General features: G+C 44.7%; 1 long non-coding RNA gene across 1 annotated transcript in view; it reads right to left on the bottom strand.

Moving 5' to 3' along the window:
* Positions 1 to 15,770, bottom strand: part of lncRNA:CR31386 (long non-coding RNA:CR31386) — a 36,194-nt gene that overhangs the window by 15,035 nt on the left and 5,389 nt on the right. The window contains exons 2-3 of the long non-coding RNA NR_048373.1: positions 10,779 to 10,802; positions 2,803 to 3,098 (exon numbers count right to left, since the gene is read on the bottom strand). This is a non-coding gene — a long non-coding RNA (long non-coding RNA:CR31386). The remainder of the gene's footprint in view (positions 1 to 2,802; positions 3,099 to 10,778; positions 10,803 to 15,770) is intronic.

Genomic DNA, 15,770 nt, shown 5'->3' on the forward strand with positions numbered 1-15,770 from the left:
CAACTGAAAACATCTCCTTAGCCAGGAGATGAGCCTGGTCTGGTGTAATTAATAAGCGTAAATCCTCCCAACATCGCTTTAGCTTTCAGCCATTTGTCAGCTATTGTCTGAACCCGGTAATATATCAGCCGGAGATGTGCAAAATACGCTAGAAACCATTTTTGGGGGCCAAAACAAATTGGGGAAAATAACGTACGAAATAGCGCTACAATAAGTAAAATTAATGAGCCAAAATGTAATTTTATAAATTGTAAAAAGCTTCCGGCGCATCCTGTCTAAAATGTGAAATGATAAAGGACATTCGGCAGGCGAGGGAAAGTGACGAATTATGGTAGCCGTTTTGGCAGGAGGAGGACCAGAGCGGAGGAACAACTGGCCAAAAGCAAGGGTGAAAGTGGATTTACTTTCGTCTACGTGACACGAGTCCTTGCCCCCCATTTTGCGGTTGTCGCCGGCGACGATGATGATGAGGCCTGTCCTGCCCAGCCAGGACCTTCTCCCCGTCTCCTTTCCACGCTTCCTCAAGCAGGAGACACGCAACGCGTGGAACGTCTGCGAGCAGATTAACGTTCACGTACCGAAATGGGGGACGGATGGATAACCCCAGCCGGGATTCCCCCGGGTCCTGGACACGTCCTTGCTGTCAGTGGCAGCAGGAGCAGCAGGAGCAGCTCGAACATGGCGGCCATGATTTTCGAAATTAATTCAACTTGATTTTGCTTTCTTCCTTTTTGTTTTGATCCCTCACTTCGTTCGTCCTTCTGTTTGCATGTGGGGCGCTGGACATATTCCTGGCTGATGGGGTGGTGCTTTGGAGCGAATGGTTGTGAATGGCTGGGTGCCCGGGCACCGCAGACAAGAAATTAAAATTCATTTCAAAGGCCAAGCGGGGAGAAAAGGTTTTGCTTTTCACGAATATTCAAGGCGCAAGCCTAAAAGTATGCAAGGACCATGGAGATAACCAACCCCCATTAGGCAAAGCCAAACAACAACCCTTCTTCGGGGCGGTTTGGTTTGGTTTTTTTGCCTTTCTGTTTTTCCACAATGGCTGCCATGTTTCCTTTTCCTTTTGTTGCAAGCCAAAAAGTTTTCTATTGTTTTTCAACTGTCATGATGAACTTTTGCCTTTGTTGTCGCATACTTTTGGCAACAAATTTCCGTAACCCCATAACCCTCTTCACCCCAATCCACATTGCCACAGCTCGCATCGACTGCACATATTTTATTCTGCTCGACTTAATGCGGGGCGACTGTCATTTGTGCTTTGTTCTTGTTGCGTGTCTGCCAGCTGTCGTCTTTATGGCACAGATCCATTAATATTCCCTCCCAAATATGTGCCTCAGGTGCAGGCAGCCTTTGTATCTCGATTTTTTGTGCGTTTTTCAGCCATTGTTTGAGACGCTGCCATAGGAACTTGTCCTCACAGCTCGCCTACCTGCGAGAATTGAGCCGTAAGCTGTTCAATTGCCGAGTCCAGTCGACAGAGGAAATCTGTAACAAATCATGGCCACTGCCTTGGCCTAAAGGCATGCCAAGCACAGCGTCTCCATTCTGATTTGTACACAGAGAGAAAATTCACTTAGTTATCACATAGACTATTTCACCACTACTTCCATGATCCTTGAAAAATCATATTGACTTGCTTGCAGGAAAAGTACCTGTATTTAAAAATAAGACATTCAGCCTTATTATTAACCTTTCTTATTGCCCCGTATCGACTCCAAATTTCTTTCTGTGTAAGTGGTTTCGACTATGCGAAAATTGTTGTGCCGCTTCATTTTATTTGCATGTCTCCCCATTTTATGTGCACAAGTTTTTAACCCTGGCGAGTCATAAAATTAAAACCAACGCCGACTCTTAGGGTGCGACTGGTGGTCCTGGTTCCGTTCCTGATCCTTTCTCTGTGCCCAACGGATTGCCTTTGAAAGCACACCCACCTTGCCGCAGCCGGAGGCCATCTTGTGCTTCACCTGTCCAGCCGCCCAATTCCTCCCGTTGGAATGCCACCTTCCACTGCCCCATTCTGCAGCAGATTCTGAATGCAAGCCTAACGACCTGGCATTGTCGTTGATAAGGTCCAAAAATGCTTGTCTACCGATTTTTTTAAGCCGGTTCCTTGGTGAATATGGTTGGAAATGGTTAATGTTTATGCATAGGAAGACTAGAAGTTTGGGGATGGGAAGGATGTGCTCAATTGGATTCATTCGGGCGAAAGTGTTTGGAATCCTGTTTAGACCACAATGGCGAAATTTCAGGTCTACAGATTTTTAAGTAAATATTATCGACTAAGCTTTAAGATAATCCTTTTAAATTTGATTACCCTTTTCTTCAATTGTTATCCATTATTTTTACTTTGATGTTCTTCTAAGTTCTTCAGCTTATTATTGGCCTCAAGTGCACAATTTTATATGAAAAAATAAAATAAATAAAACTAAAGATTTTAAAATCTATAATGTTTAATTTTAAATATTCATGATTAAAATTCCTATTATTTTAGTTAGATAACTAAAAAAACGTTAGATTTTCGAGCGAAATTACAAAATGGAACTGTCCGCTTACATTACCCAAAGTACTACCTTCCCTTAAGTCATATTCTAATTTGTATATTCAAGTTGAGCAGGCCGAAAGCTCAGGACAAAGCTTTCTGATTTGAAATTTTAGAAAGCGTTCCACCTACAACCCCCTTTTGCGAAAGTTGCGAGCACTCAACTATAGATGGCGCCCTTGTAACTTGGCATATTTGGGGTGAACTTATAATTGTAACTTAGATTATGATATACGTTTATTTATGTTATAACCAACCTGTTAAGAAACATACTGATGATTCGATCCAATAGCTGCTACTCCTTCTCATTTAGCTCAAATATTAAAAAGCGTAAATTAAAATTGCAAAACTCAAAGCATTTTATTTAATGTACGAATTAGATAATAATAATAATAAGCACGAGCATAACATAGATCAACTAAGAGCCAAACTACATACAAATATGGTATTACAGCTAGTATTACTAAAGCATTTCTTATCGACTAATTTGGTTAGTGGGCCTCTAGTTAAGCACGAGCTAAATGCAATTTTCTGGCCGGGTCCTTGGTGCGATCTGGAAAGATAAAAGCAGAGAGAATCGGTGAACAAGTTGAACATTTAGTTTCTGGAGACAAAAAAGCCACAGGAGACGACCCGGAATGGACATCTCCGCTTTCCTTTCAGTCGAGGCGCCCCAACACAAGAGTTTACAACAAATTAAACTTGCTTGTGGGCACTAAAGCAACGGCAACAACATTGGCAACATGGCAAAGTTTTTACTTCAGCGAAAAGTTTTAATAGAAAATTTTAGTTAATAGTTTTTAACTTTGCCGCTGCGGTGGATTTGATAAGGGACCTCCACCCAGCACACAACACATGTAGAACTTTTTAGGAAACGACCGCAGCAACAAAGGAGGTGGCCCCGTGGGTGAAATGGTGTTGGGGTCTGGGATAATGGGGTACATAGCCAACCCTCAGCTCCTGCTCGGATCTGTTGGCCAGCGTCTGTCTAATTAATTAAATTCGCTTTTGTGAGGACATCGCCTCGTCCAGCGAATTCAGTCTAAGCAGCAAGATAAGCAAAAAGTTTCGGTTTCCTTGGGGTGGATAATCTTAGTTGAGCATTTCGGATGTGAAACAACTCTAGCGTATTTGTAAAGCCCTATATACATACAACCACTACTTTGGCCAATAAAATATAAAACATATTCTTGACAAACCTTTTCTTACAATATACGCGCCACCTTAATAGGTATCTTGTAGTCGGCTCTCTGTCCCTAGCTGCCCGCTTGCTAATTTCCTGTTTGCTGATAAATAATGCGCCGCACATACAAGGCAGGACATAGAAAGGAGTTAGAACAGCGCTGTCCATCCCCGCGTTATGTAACTTTAGAGCACCTAAAATATTAAAACACCCCTTGAAATCCCAATCCCTGGTGGAAGGGCTGATGGTGGCTTTCCTGAGTGACTGGAGGAGCGACGGTGCTGCAGATAAGGCGTAGCTGGAGCCCGCTGGCTTAGCCAGGATGCGCAGGACACGTTGGCAAAGAGCTTAAAATGTGGCCCTAAAATAACTTTGACTGACCTCCATCCCCGCACATCCGTACACACACACACACACGTTGGCCAACCCTCAGGTCCTCTCGCTGCTAGGATTTAGTATGCCACGCCCACTCCCCCAAAAGCCATACCTCCCACATTTTAACTGCTTGGGGCATACATCAAAACTTTGGCTTACGCTTAGGATTTATTTATTTTCATATTTACCGAGGGCCAACACGGACGCACACGCGCCGCAAATGAGAGGGGAAAGGTGGCGAAAGAGGGGCGTTCTAAGGGTAGCACATTTTGGAGGGGCAGGCAAGGATCTCAAGGATTTGCACCTTGTGTGGGAAATTTTGGGGCACTAAATAACACTTCGAAAAATACTCCATCTCAACCTGGTCCCAACTAGTGCTCATATATTGTTTTTCGAATCTTTTCGCATTGAAGTAAAATAATTATTTTTTCCCGGTGCACATACATCTAATTTAGGTTTAGGCTACCTGGTGCCACTGGCCGTAAAAGAGGAAGGTGTGCCAAGGGGGCGTGGCAGGTGGCCTTTTTGTGTGTTTTAATGACTACGTGACCAGTTCCCAAGCGGCGTGTCCAGCGCTGCTTGGAGCGGCTTACGTGGCGTATGCGCGTTATCAGCCGGACGACATCTTTTCGGCAAGGACTCGCTCAGATTTTACGTACTCGAAGCTATTAAGAAATGACATTAAAAACCGAGCACTGCCCCCGGGCCATCCCAAATCCCCTTTACTCGTTGCGTATTTAAATGTGCCATTTGCATATTTATTAGAAGGACTCGACGCGGGTTTTATTTGGTTGAGGGTTTTTTTTTTATGTGGGCGAATCTCTCTTGGACAGTGCGTGGCTGGGAAATTATTAAAATAAGACAGCGCCACGTAATTATTTTGCACCCCTCTCGCACTGGGAACAACTCGGCATTTATGGAAGGCAAACAAAAGTTAATTTAGACGCTGCTTACATTTTACAAGCAATTTACCCGGCGGACAACTCCGAAGTCCTCACATTTCGCCCCCTCATCCTTTGTAGCCATTGATGTCGCCTTTTGCCTCCACTCATGCCCAAATTTTTTGTGAATGGCTTTGAGCCACCGACTACGAGTACTTTTCATCCTTTTCACAAACAAATTTGCACTTCCACGCATTCATTAATTTGCTTATTAAGAGCCAAAAGACTGGAATGAGTGCCGGTATGTACAATGTTTCTTTTCTCTATGCTGATCTCAATCCTGTCCGAATCCGCATACCCATCTGTTCGTTGAGCTCTTGTCCAAATTTAAGCAAAGTGAAGCCAAACCAACTAAAAACTGAGAACTTATGCCAAGAGCTATAATAAATGCATATGACAGCCTTTCCTTTTGCTGACAAGAAGAACTTTCCCTCGGTTTCCATCCTTTTCACCGCCGGACAAGTCGCACTATATATAATTTTATAGTCGGAACTGTTGTACTTGCGGTAGCTGCAGTTCTACATGTCAAGTACAAAAACGGAGATGTTCTCTAAATGAATTTCTCTGGAGAATAGAGAAAACTCTAGGCAGAGATTTTAGAACTATTTTCCTATTCCTAGCTCAATATCTTATGTAAAATAATTGGGATTTATATAAAAGTACTAGCTTGTTACAGAGAGAAATATAAAACCGGAATGAATCTTACTTATATGCATGTATCTCTAAGTAAATGGAAGCCACCGCTGGGGCAGTTAAAACTAAAGTGCCAGGGAAACTTACGCAGAGTTAGAGGGCTGATGGAGATGCTTTGTGATGGGGGGAAAGCGAGCTGGAGAATGGATAAAGGAGGAGACAAGGCCAGTCGCAGGCATGCAGCAATTACAAAGCCAAGGGTTGTCTGTGGGCGTGGGAATGGAGAATGAATATCGGGGGTGTTGGGAAATGGTCAGTGGAAATGCGGGGGGGTGGACACGTAGAAACTTGCAAATATAAAATTGCACAATTTAAAACGCAGACAAAAGACGGAGTGGGCGTGGCGGGGCACGTAGGAAGCCGTGCTACGTGCAAGGAACAAGCGGCAAAATGTCCTTGTGCGACTGGGTGTAATGGTGTCCTGTTCGCCATTTACATTTCACATTTCTAGTTTTCAGTTCAGTTGAGTCATTATTTTATTGCCAAGATACGAGCGGGGACTGTGCGTCGACTTCAGTCCACTCAAAGCCACCCACACCCACACCCACATCCAAATCCACATCAACCCACACCATTCCACACCATTCCGTTCATGAGTCGCTGCAGGACGAGAAGGACGAAAGGACTGATGGGGCAGGAGAAACGTCTAGCACCAACAACACTTTTGCTTTTGCATTATTTCTAGAGTGTGGGGGACGGAAAAGGGAGTTGCAACCACGGACGTTGTCTCGACTCTTCTGTGGATGACTCCTTTCGTTTTCGTCCTTTTGGGACATTGCCACTTGCGCATATACATATGTGTGTGCGTGTGTCTGTGTTATTAGATTGTTTCAGCTGAAATGTTATTAGAAAATTTTGAATTCAAATTCAAATGACTTCATACTTCCTGCCCATTTCCAATGGCATTTCGTCCTTTCTGCAAAGGACGTGCACTTCCTTTGTGCACTTGCATTGGTCTGCGTGTGCCTTCCCAACTGCAACAGTATGTGTGTTTTTCTGAGTGTGCGTTTACGTATATGTCTGTGGCTTGGTCTCTTGCATAATAACATGGATGCTCTGGATGCCTTCTCGTCCATTAAACCTAAAATGTTTGGAGTGCAATTTGGGTTCGTTGTGGCACGTTGGCGTACTTTTTGAGGGAGTTTAGAGGAGGTACCATAGAAGGGGCGAAATATCCACAGGAGTTGATTCCTCAACCATATACTTTGCTTTCTTAAATTTCAAAAGAAATCGAAGGGGATGATAAGTTCTATAGAAAGTTAAATGAAAATGTTGAATCATTTTCAAAATTGCTAAGAAATCAGGTAACTAATTTCACGAATTTCCCAATCATATGTTATTACAAATCAGTTTTTTAAGTATTAAGAACTGGAGGTCAAAAATATCATATGCTTCAATTTCAAACCATTTTTTTTTGCTTGGAAATCTAGTAAAACTTGTTATTTTTCCCGAATATTATTCATACTCCTTAAAGGTATTTCTTTGTACAAAACTTAGAATCAGAATTGCTATGAGAGTGTGGCTTGGCATTTGAATGAAATTATAAGATTAAAACGAGTTTCGAAAGAGAAAATTCCTCCATGCCAGTTGGAAACTAGGCTCGGATCTTGAAGCAATCAATTATTTAATTCCACCAGCTTCCTCCCCGCTCTGACCTCGATGCATTATGCTAGTTGGCAAAGGAGAAACCCCAGAGTTGCAGCCTTAAGTTTTGAAGGGGAAAGCCGGGGGAAGGCTATTTCAAATATTCCTTGCTACGTTTGCGGCAAGGAAAAGTTTCAATAAAATCCAAGCACACAGGCGGGCTTAGTCCGGATGGCCAACCCCCGGTTCTGGCCATGGCCAATACACAACACCCACAGTAACCGCAGTCGTAACATGGTGGGAGGATATATGCTGGAGTAGTCGTTGTGGGAGTGTGGTGGCTTTTGGGTGGAAGGCCAACCTGCAGCGTTTGCAAACTATCTGAACTGAGTTGGGGTTCTGTTGAGGAACTGCGGTAAAGTTGCTAACGTAATCATACCAAACCTTGCTCTGGTTAGATGACCATTGTGGCATATAGCCTCTTTCTCTGTCCTTTTGTCCTGCCCCGTCTCTTTCTGGCCCGCAAAGGACAAAAGACGACTTTGTCCAGTCGACGGCATAAGATGGTGAACATGGCAGTGGTTAGAGCAGCAGGAGGGTGCCTTTTATATTCAAATAAAATGAAATTACATTGTTTTCAGCTGGCAAACAATTTGAATAGAATTTTAACTTTTTACTATTATTTTATTTCAATGCACACAAAGGCAGGAGGCCAGCAAGGACATCCAAGGACCACAAGATGTGACCGGGCTGGACCAAAAAGGCAGCTGCCCCTCCCTCTACCGCCCATCAGGATCAGACTTTTGGCAAATGGCTGCTGAGGCCCATCGCTTGGTATATTTCTTAATTAGAAAGATTTTGCCAAAGGGTTGTTCGGCAGTTCTGCCGCATCATTCCCCTGTGCTTTTTCTTAAACGTCATTAATTTCTCTTGGAAATTTTTACGTTGCCCCTGGGCAGCAGTCTGGTGACTTCCCAAACCTTCCATAACTTCTAATTCGACGACCCTTTTTTGACGCTTTTAAGGTTTTAGGCTTGGGTTCCAGCTGGAAACGTGACATCTCTGCCCTTTTTGGCGTAATTTATCGTTTGGGGATTTGCGAATTTTTAGTTTTATGAAATTGTTCCGGTCAATTAATTGTGCAAAATTACGGGGCGGCGTTTAAAGCTTTAAGTTGCGAGTTAGAATCGGAGAGCCAGATACAGGGAATGCCCCCTTTTGTAATCCATGCCAATCCATCTGGCAGGAAAATGGGCGGTCTTCAGGCCGGCCAGCGGTCCCGAATGCATTTTCCCCAAACGAAATTTCCAGGCTTTGAAATTGCAAAATGCAGAAATTTTTGCCATCCTATTTTCAGATGGCGTTGGCTAAAAAATTTGCATTTTTGCCCAAGCGAGCTGGCCCAAATGAATGCACATGCACGCACATAAATGCACTCGGAAAAAATCCACACACATACACAAAGAGTGATGGAGTTGGTGAGGGGGTGGAGTGGAGTGGAGTGGAGGGGCCCATGTGAATATGCACGCCCAACTCTTTGCCTTTGTTGCATTTTTGCCTAGATTGCAATTTTTTGCAGCCCAATTGAAACTGCAAAAAGCCCGAAACCCCGATCCCGAAACCAGACGCAGCACTACAAATATTGTACATCAAACGTGCGAGTCCTGCATCCATGTTTCTGTTTTGGGGTGGACCGGCGGCATAGGTAATTTTGAAAGATTTAACTATGCAACAATTCATAAAAGCTCTAAAAGACATTGCTAGAGTGAAAAAATTAACATTGAGAACTGTAGAAATTATTTTCGATATATATATACATATATATGTTTAACAGAAGTTTAGGGAGCTATCAATTAGGCACTTGGTTAAGGTTCACCCTAATGGCTCTGTGCGAGTTTTTGTGTTAGTCCAGAGTCCTGGGCTCCATCAGCCGGACGAGGCAATGCATTTGTGGAGCCCGAGTTGGAGCAGACAGATCCGGAGTCACAGTGCCCCGAGTCGCAGCCACAGCTGGAGCCTAAAATGCAGTTTCTGGCATGCAACGAGTGCTCGGATAGGGGGGAGGGGTTGGTTTGGAGTTTGAGGGGTATGCGTCCAAAAGCGATGCGAACTGCAGAAGGAGTTGTTGAAAAAATTTTGAAATTGCATTTCAGATGAATAGACGGGTGACACGGTGGACAAGGGGGGGTGGTGGACAGTGCACCGAGGGGCTGTTCCATTCTGGTAGGTTCGCACTGGTTCTGGCCACGGCCTCCTCCGAATAAGGACCATCGAACAACGGATGCTGTGACGATAGATGATGGCCCAACTGCCCCTGGATGGTTGTGTGAGTGACACGCATGGCTGCCGAAGCATGGCGGGGAAGTCCCTTCTCGGTCGGAGCCCCCTGCTTTTTGTCCATGACGGCCATTTTGATGCAAATGCATCTCGGGGTCATGTTTGTTGCTTTTGGTAGGAGCACAGCTACCTCCCCCTCAAGAAACCCAAAAAAAATTACAATGGATAGAGGGCATACAAATGGCTTGGCTCAGATTCCTCACACAAGAATTGTTTGGGTTTTTTTTTTATTTTTTGAAGGGGGTCGCATTAAATTGAGCAGTGGTCGTAAGTCGAGAAATTGAATGCGGCTTGTATTTCTGCAGTATTAAAAATCTATTCCGAAATTGTACGAAAATGTTTGCTTGTCGCGCAATAAATCGAATCGAAGCTTCTGTGTTCTCTGGATTTTGGCATATTGCTAGAATTTTACTACACAATTGTTTCCTCAAATCACAAATCTGTGTCGGGGTCCTAAAACGACGTCTACATTTTGGAAAATATCCATAATCGCAATTCTAAATTAATGCACTATTATGAATTGAAGTTGATCCTCATCGATTAAAGCGGCGCAATTTTAGCATTTCTGTTTCTGATTGTTTTTCTACTATTTTATATTATTTTATTAACTGGTTTATTTTGGCAGCGTTCTTCAATTGTTTTGTCATTGCGGGGATTCCCCGTTTCTGGCCGCTGTTTTCGCTTTCTGCATGTTTGTTTTGAGTGGCCCGGGGACTAGGTGCAATGCCCACACATCCATCCATTCATTTCTATTAGTTATTTGTTTTCCGAACGTTTTTGTAATTATTTGCCCGCCTGCCGCATGCTAAATTGCCTGAGTAAATATTTGACAATTTTGCATTTGGCCAAAGCGAATCGCCAGACCAAATGCACTGCCTAATGACACTGAATTTGGGATGGAAAGAGGTGATTTCGTCGTGTTTACCTTGGCGTTAGTTCGATTAACCACACCCATGGACATTTCGGAATTTTCCCAACTCAGTGTTAAGGGCAGGTCAATCAATGACAATCGATATTGATTGCGAAGTGGGCGGGGGGGTGTAGCGAAAGTTGATCCTTTTCAGCATCTCTGGCTTTTCGAACTATTTCAATTTGCATTCCAATTAAGACCGAAACTTACCCAGCGACGAAGGCTCCGTAATATCTGCAAATAGAGAGTAGAAATATTCCATTAAAATAATTGAATAAGTTGCAGCTGCCACATGAGAAGAGTGATAAAATATGGCTTAAGTAAATCCCCACAGAGTGGGGCAGAAGGAAAACTTTTGCCATGGCTAAAATCCTATTCATAACTTTTGTTTTGTTGCAGTTTTGATTGAGTGAGCATAATGGAAAATTTGCCATGCGAGTTCCTGCCATTTTCACCCACCCAAACACATCCCTCCCCCTCATTTTTCAACCCATCCAGTTGTCTCCGCGGAGAGTGCATTCAGTCAGATTAGGTAGCCTTTCCCCCCAACAAAAGGATATACCATGGATGCCATGACCCCCCCCCCCCATCGAGCAATTGCCTCCATCCGAATTCAGAATCCACAATATCCATGGGGTTGCCAAAAAGCATGCGGCGATTTTTTCAAATTTCTTTCCTTCTTCTGCCCGCCGTAGTCGACTACATCAAAATGCATTTTGGCCAAAAACGGTTCCGCGACGAGACTTCCCCTTCCCTGTGTCAAAACCAATCCCAAAACAAAGCATCGAGCGGCACTCGGCAAAAATTGCAAATTTACAATGGACCCGGGCACGGGGAAATGGCCCCGGTCGGGAGTCCATGGATTCGTACATTTCATCTGCTCCTGCCCAGCTCCTCTGCTCCTCTTTTCCTGTCGCTCCCTTTCCGCATAATTTGTATGCGCGAGCCGCATAACCGTCTCCCATTCCAATGACCTTTACCCCCTCAGGAACCTAACACGGAGAAAAAGTTCGAAGTGCAAAACTTGGGAATTATAATGTGGAGCTGAAGTGGATTCTTCTAGAAAAGTTAAGAATTAGTTCAGTAGTCTACAAGCACTTTGTATCTTTGATATACCTTGCAAGAACAATTCTACCAAAATCTTCAAAAGTTTAATATAATATAATAATAAGAGTTCTAAATAAACTAGGACTTAATAATATGAGGAAAAGGATTAGTCCTTTTGTTTTAATATCTTGTATTTTTCTGCAGTGCCTGCCTCAGAATTCTGCTGCCACTTCTTGAATGTAACACTGTGGGAATCAGTGCAGTGGCCAGGCGGTCGTGGCCAAAGTCCCGGCCAAATTACAATGAAGAAAAATTGCATCGCCCGATGGAGAAGGACAGCAGAAAACGGATGAGGCAGAGTGAGGGTCAAGTCTCAAATCCCTCAAGGCAGACGTCTAAGTGGGCACTTTTTGCATATTACGCACACTAGACATCGTCACGTTAGCTGCCCCAGCGAAATGTTCATCAAATCAACGTTGCAGCAGCTGCGTCTCGCAGTTCCCACCGCCGACATTTGGACAACTCCCTTGCACCTGCCACTGCCTTTGCCCCACAAAACCCCCCCCTTTGGGCTCAGTTTTGTTGCAACGTTTTATGCATTTTTTCAGCGTCTGCATTGGCAACGTCTGTTGTTTCAGCTCCAAGACAAATGCCAGAGTATTAAGGCCTGTGCCACGCCTCCTGCTGGCCACTTCACAGCCGCCCACTTCCCCGCCAGACGCTGCAAAAAAAAAAAAATGGCCCAAGCTTAACAATCCGCGTTTCTGGATTTTCCATTTTTGCACATTTCCCCCAAACTGCCAACGTCGCGTACGTGCCGAAGTCGCCTTGTCCCGATGGCCCGAACTAGCCCACAGCCGGCCAAATGCAGCTTTCCTTTTGCATACAGAGTCCTCAGACCCAATCCCCCAGTGCAATAAATACAAAATGCAGAAATGCCTGACCAGGCCAGAACTGGGCACATCTTCAAGGCGCCCACTCACCCATTCGCTCCCACGCAACATTTTTTGCCACTATATGAATTGCATTGCCAACCCTTGCAACCACTTTTGAATGCTACACTGAGCCGAAAAGAGCATAATTATGATATGAATGTGTTAAGTTGTTATTATATAAGTTGTCACATTACTTCATGAATTTCTTAGAAAACAAGTCTCTCTTCGATTTCTTAATGAATTTCATTGATTTTAATATATTTAACATAGACTCTTTTTGTGGAAGATCATTTGCCCTAATAGATACTTTTAAAAAAGCCTATTATCTTCTAGACTTATTTTATTTGAATATAGCCCTGCTATTTGCACCCTGCCATTGCATATGATATTTACTCTCTGTGCATTCAGTGGCGCCCCAAAACTCCCCATCTTCTGGGGCAGCTGAGGCGTCTCGACGACGAGTCCGTTGATTTGGCATCGCTGCAGCACCGTGGCCATATCCCGTGTCCAATCCAATTCCACTGGCTGGGCCTAACAATGTGCATCCGCCGGGTTGGGGGCAGTGGGGGCGTGGGTCCTTGGGCTCGTCCTGCCACCACTGATTCGTCGTTGTCCTCCACATTCGGTTTGCTTTGTTTGGGTTTTTGGGGTTTGGGTCTTTTTGGGAGTGAGTCGCAGCGCGCTGCTTGTTTTGTGCCATTTTTACTGCAGCCTTTGGCTTGCATTTTTTCTTGCTGCCTTCACTTGAACTGAAGTAGAGATACCCATACCCAAACCCATGTCCAAACCCATGCTCAAACCCACACCCATTGTCCCTTCATCCGGCGCTGCTGCAGTTTTTGATTTCACTTTTTGGCCACCCAACTCCGCCCAGCGATGCTTTTTCCTTGGGACCAAGCTGCACTGAGCTTCGATTCGGATACAGATTCAGTCAGTCAGTCAGTCGTGGGGGGCGTGGTAGTTGTCCCGCCCCTTTGGAGTCATGCAACACTTTCGTGAACGTTGCATACTTTTTTGCAATGCCGTTCTGCAGCAGTAGGCAAATAGCAACATTTTTTTGCTCGCATCTTTCTATTTTTCAGCTGCAGAGTTTTTCGCATTATTGTGTACCATAGAGAATACACTGGGTGCAAAAGGATGGTGCATCTTAGGATCTCTGAAGTAATAACATATTTTAAGTAAGCTAAAGCATTAAAAATGCCTTGAAATAGAAGGTAATACCATTCCTTATAATTTTCTTTAAACTTTTTTACATTTATATTGTTGTTATTTTAGATGTCAGGATCTGTTCGAAATATCAATTTAAGTTTTTCCATCAAGTACCAAGGTACTAAACTGTTAAGAGATCTTAAATTATTTGATGCGAATTTATTATTTGATGAAGAACTTCGCTAGTGTCCATATTATCCTCAAAATTATTTCCCGAATGTTGCATTAGCTCAATATAGTTAGTTGCGCTCGGGGGCTAAAAATTATGAAAGTTAAACTAAAGTGAGGGCTCCGTTTGTGGAGTGCGGAATGCCTAGTGCACTTGCAGGCTTAGTCCAGTCGAACAGGTCCTGATTTTAGCCCCAGTACGGGGGCTCAGAGGCAGCAAAAGCAAAACACATTGCTGATTGCATTTGCTTTGTCTGCCCCATGCCGCTGCAACCCCCCCGGCCACCACCCTTCACACTTTTCCACCCTGCGGCTCTGTGTCTTGTGTGCGTGTGTGTGTGTGTGTGTGTGTGCGTGTGTGGAAAACTTTGGGGCCCAACTGCAGTGCCAAAAAGCAAACTTGTTGTTTACGTTTTGTCCCAAGCCCAAACTCCACATGCACAACCCAATGCCCATACCCATCTCCATGCCCATCCCCATCCCAATCCCCATCCACTTCCTCATCCTCGCCAGCTAGGCCCATGTGCAGTCTTATGATGCTGACAGTTGTCGCCATTGCTGCTGGTCCGCAGGATCCTGCCCAGTTCTCCTGCAGCCTCGTTGCCATTTTGAAATGCAGTGCAGGCGGGGGTGGGCGATCCATAAAGGAGAGTGGCAGTGGGCGGCCAGGGCCAGGACATTTCATTTCTGAAGAATTGCTTTGTCGGCCAGGCAACGTCGCCGTCGTCGTCATCGTCGTCGTCGGTCGGTCTCATCCAAAACAACAGCCACGCCAGACGCAGGATGAACTGGAGCAGGAGCAAAAGGAGGAGCAGCAGGAGTAGCAGAGGCTGGAGCTGGAGCTGGGAGTGGGTGGTCCAGGACCAGTGCATTTGGCCAGGGGCGGTTTCGTGGTAAAAAGGAGTGCCGCACGTTGCACAAATGAAATTTTGCATTTTCAATTTTTTGAAATAGGCTTTTCCTATGCCCCAGACAGAGAGCGCAGGATACCTCCCCTTGCATATCCTGTTCGCAGGACAGCGGCAAGGATAAAAACTCCCCATGGTGACCAGATATGCAAAGGGGGCGAAGCTGAGCAAAAACCTTCGACTTGTCTCGTTTCGCTTTTGTTGGGGCACGGAATTTTATTTCTCGGCATTTGATTTTGTCGCTTTTCGCTGGCCTGCACATCCTGCACTCGCACACACACATCCTTTCCCATACTGAAAAGTGCACTTTTTATTCTTTGCCCATTGCACTCGTCCAATGCATTTCTCTATTGCTTTCTTTTCTTTCTTTTCGAGATGGGGCGCAAAAGTGGATCTCGGGGTTTGGGGCGGCTACCCCTGCGCACTTGTTATTCAAAATGGTGGCCAGGCCATGCATTTTGAGTTTTTTCTTTGCATTGCTTATGTTTCAGTTTTGTTGCCATGGCTGCTGCCATCGCTGTTTGCTCTTTGCGTTTTGCTCTGTTTTTGTCCTGTTTTGCTTTCAGCTGCCGGTGCAACGAAGGGTGGGCAAAGAATGCAGTTGTACATAGGTTGGTTGGGTGGATTGAGTGGGGATGGTGTTTGGTGCATCTGCATCTGCAGTTAGCTGTGCGAATTCTTTCCCGCGATATTTTCCTTTTTTTTTTGTTGGGTGGCGGAGGGTGTTGCTCTAGGGAAAGCGCCTGCAATCGATAAATTGAAGAAGACCGCTCCCAGCTGAGCTCACCTCCAACCAAAGCCCACCCCCTCATCCATCAGTGCCATCCCCATATCGTCGCCCACCACCCACAACGATGGCATTCGCCTTTATTAGTTTCAGGCTGGCGAACAAAAACTGCATTCGCGGCGGGCTTTGTGAAAAAATGTGAGACTGC

This window comes from Drosophila melanogaster, chromosome 3R (genome assembly GCF_000001215.4).
Source record: "Drosophila melanogaster chromosome 3R".
In the NCBI taxonomy this organism is placed as follows: domain Eukaryota; kingdom Metazoa; phylum Arthropoda; class Insecta; order Diptera; family Drosophilidae; genus Drosophila; species Drosophila melanogaster.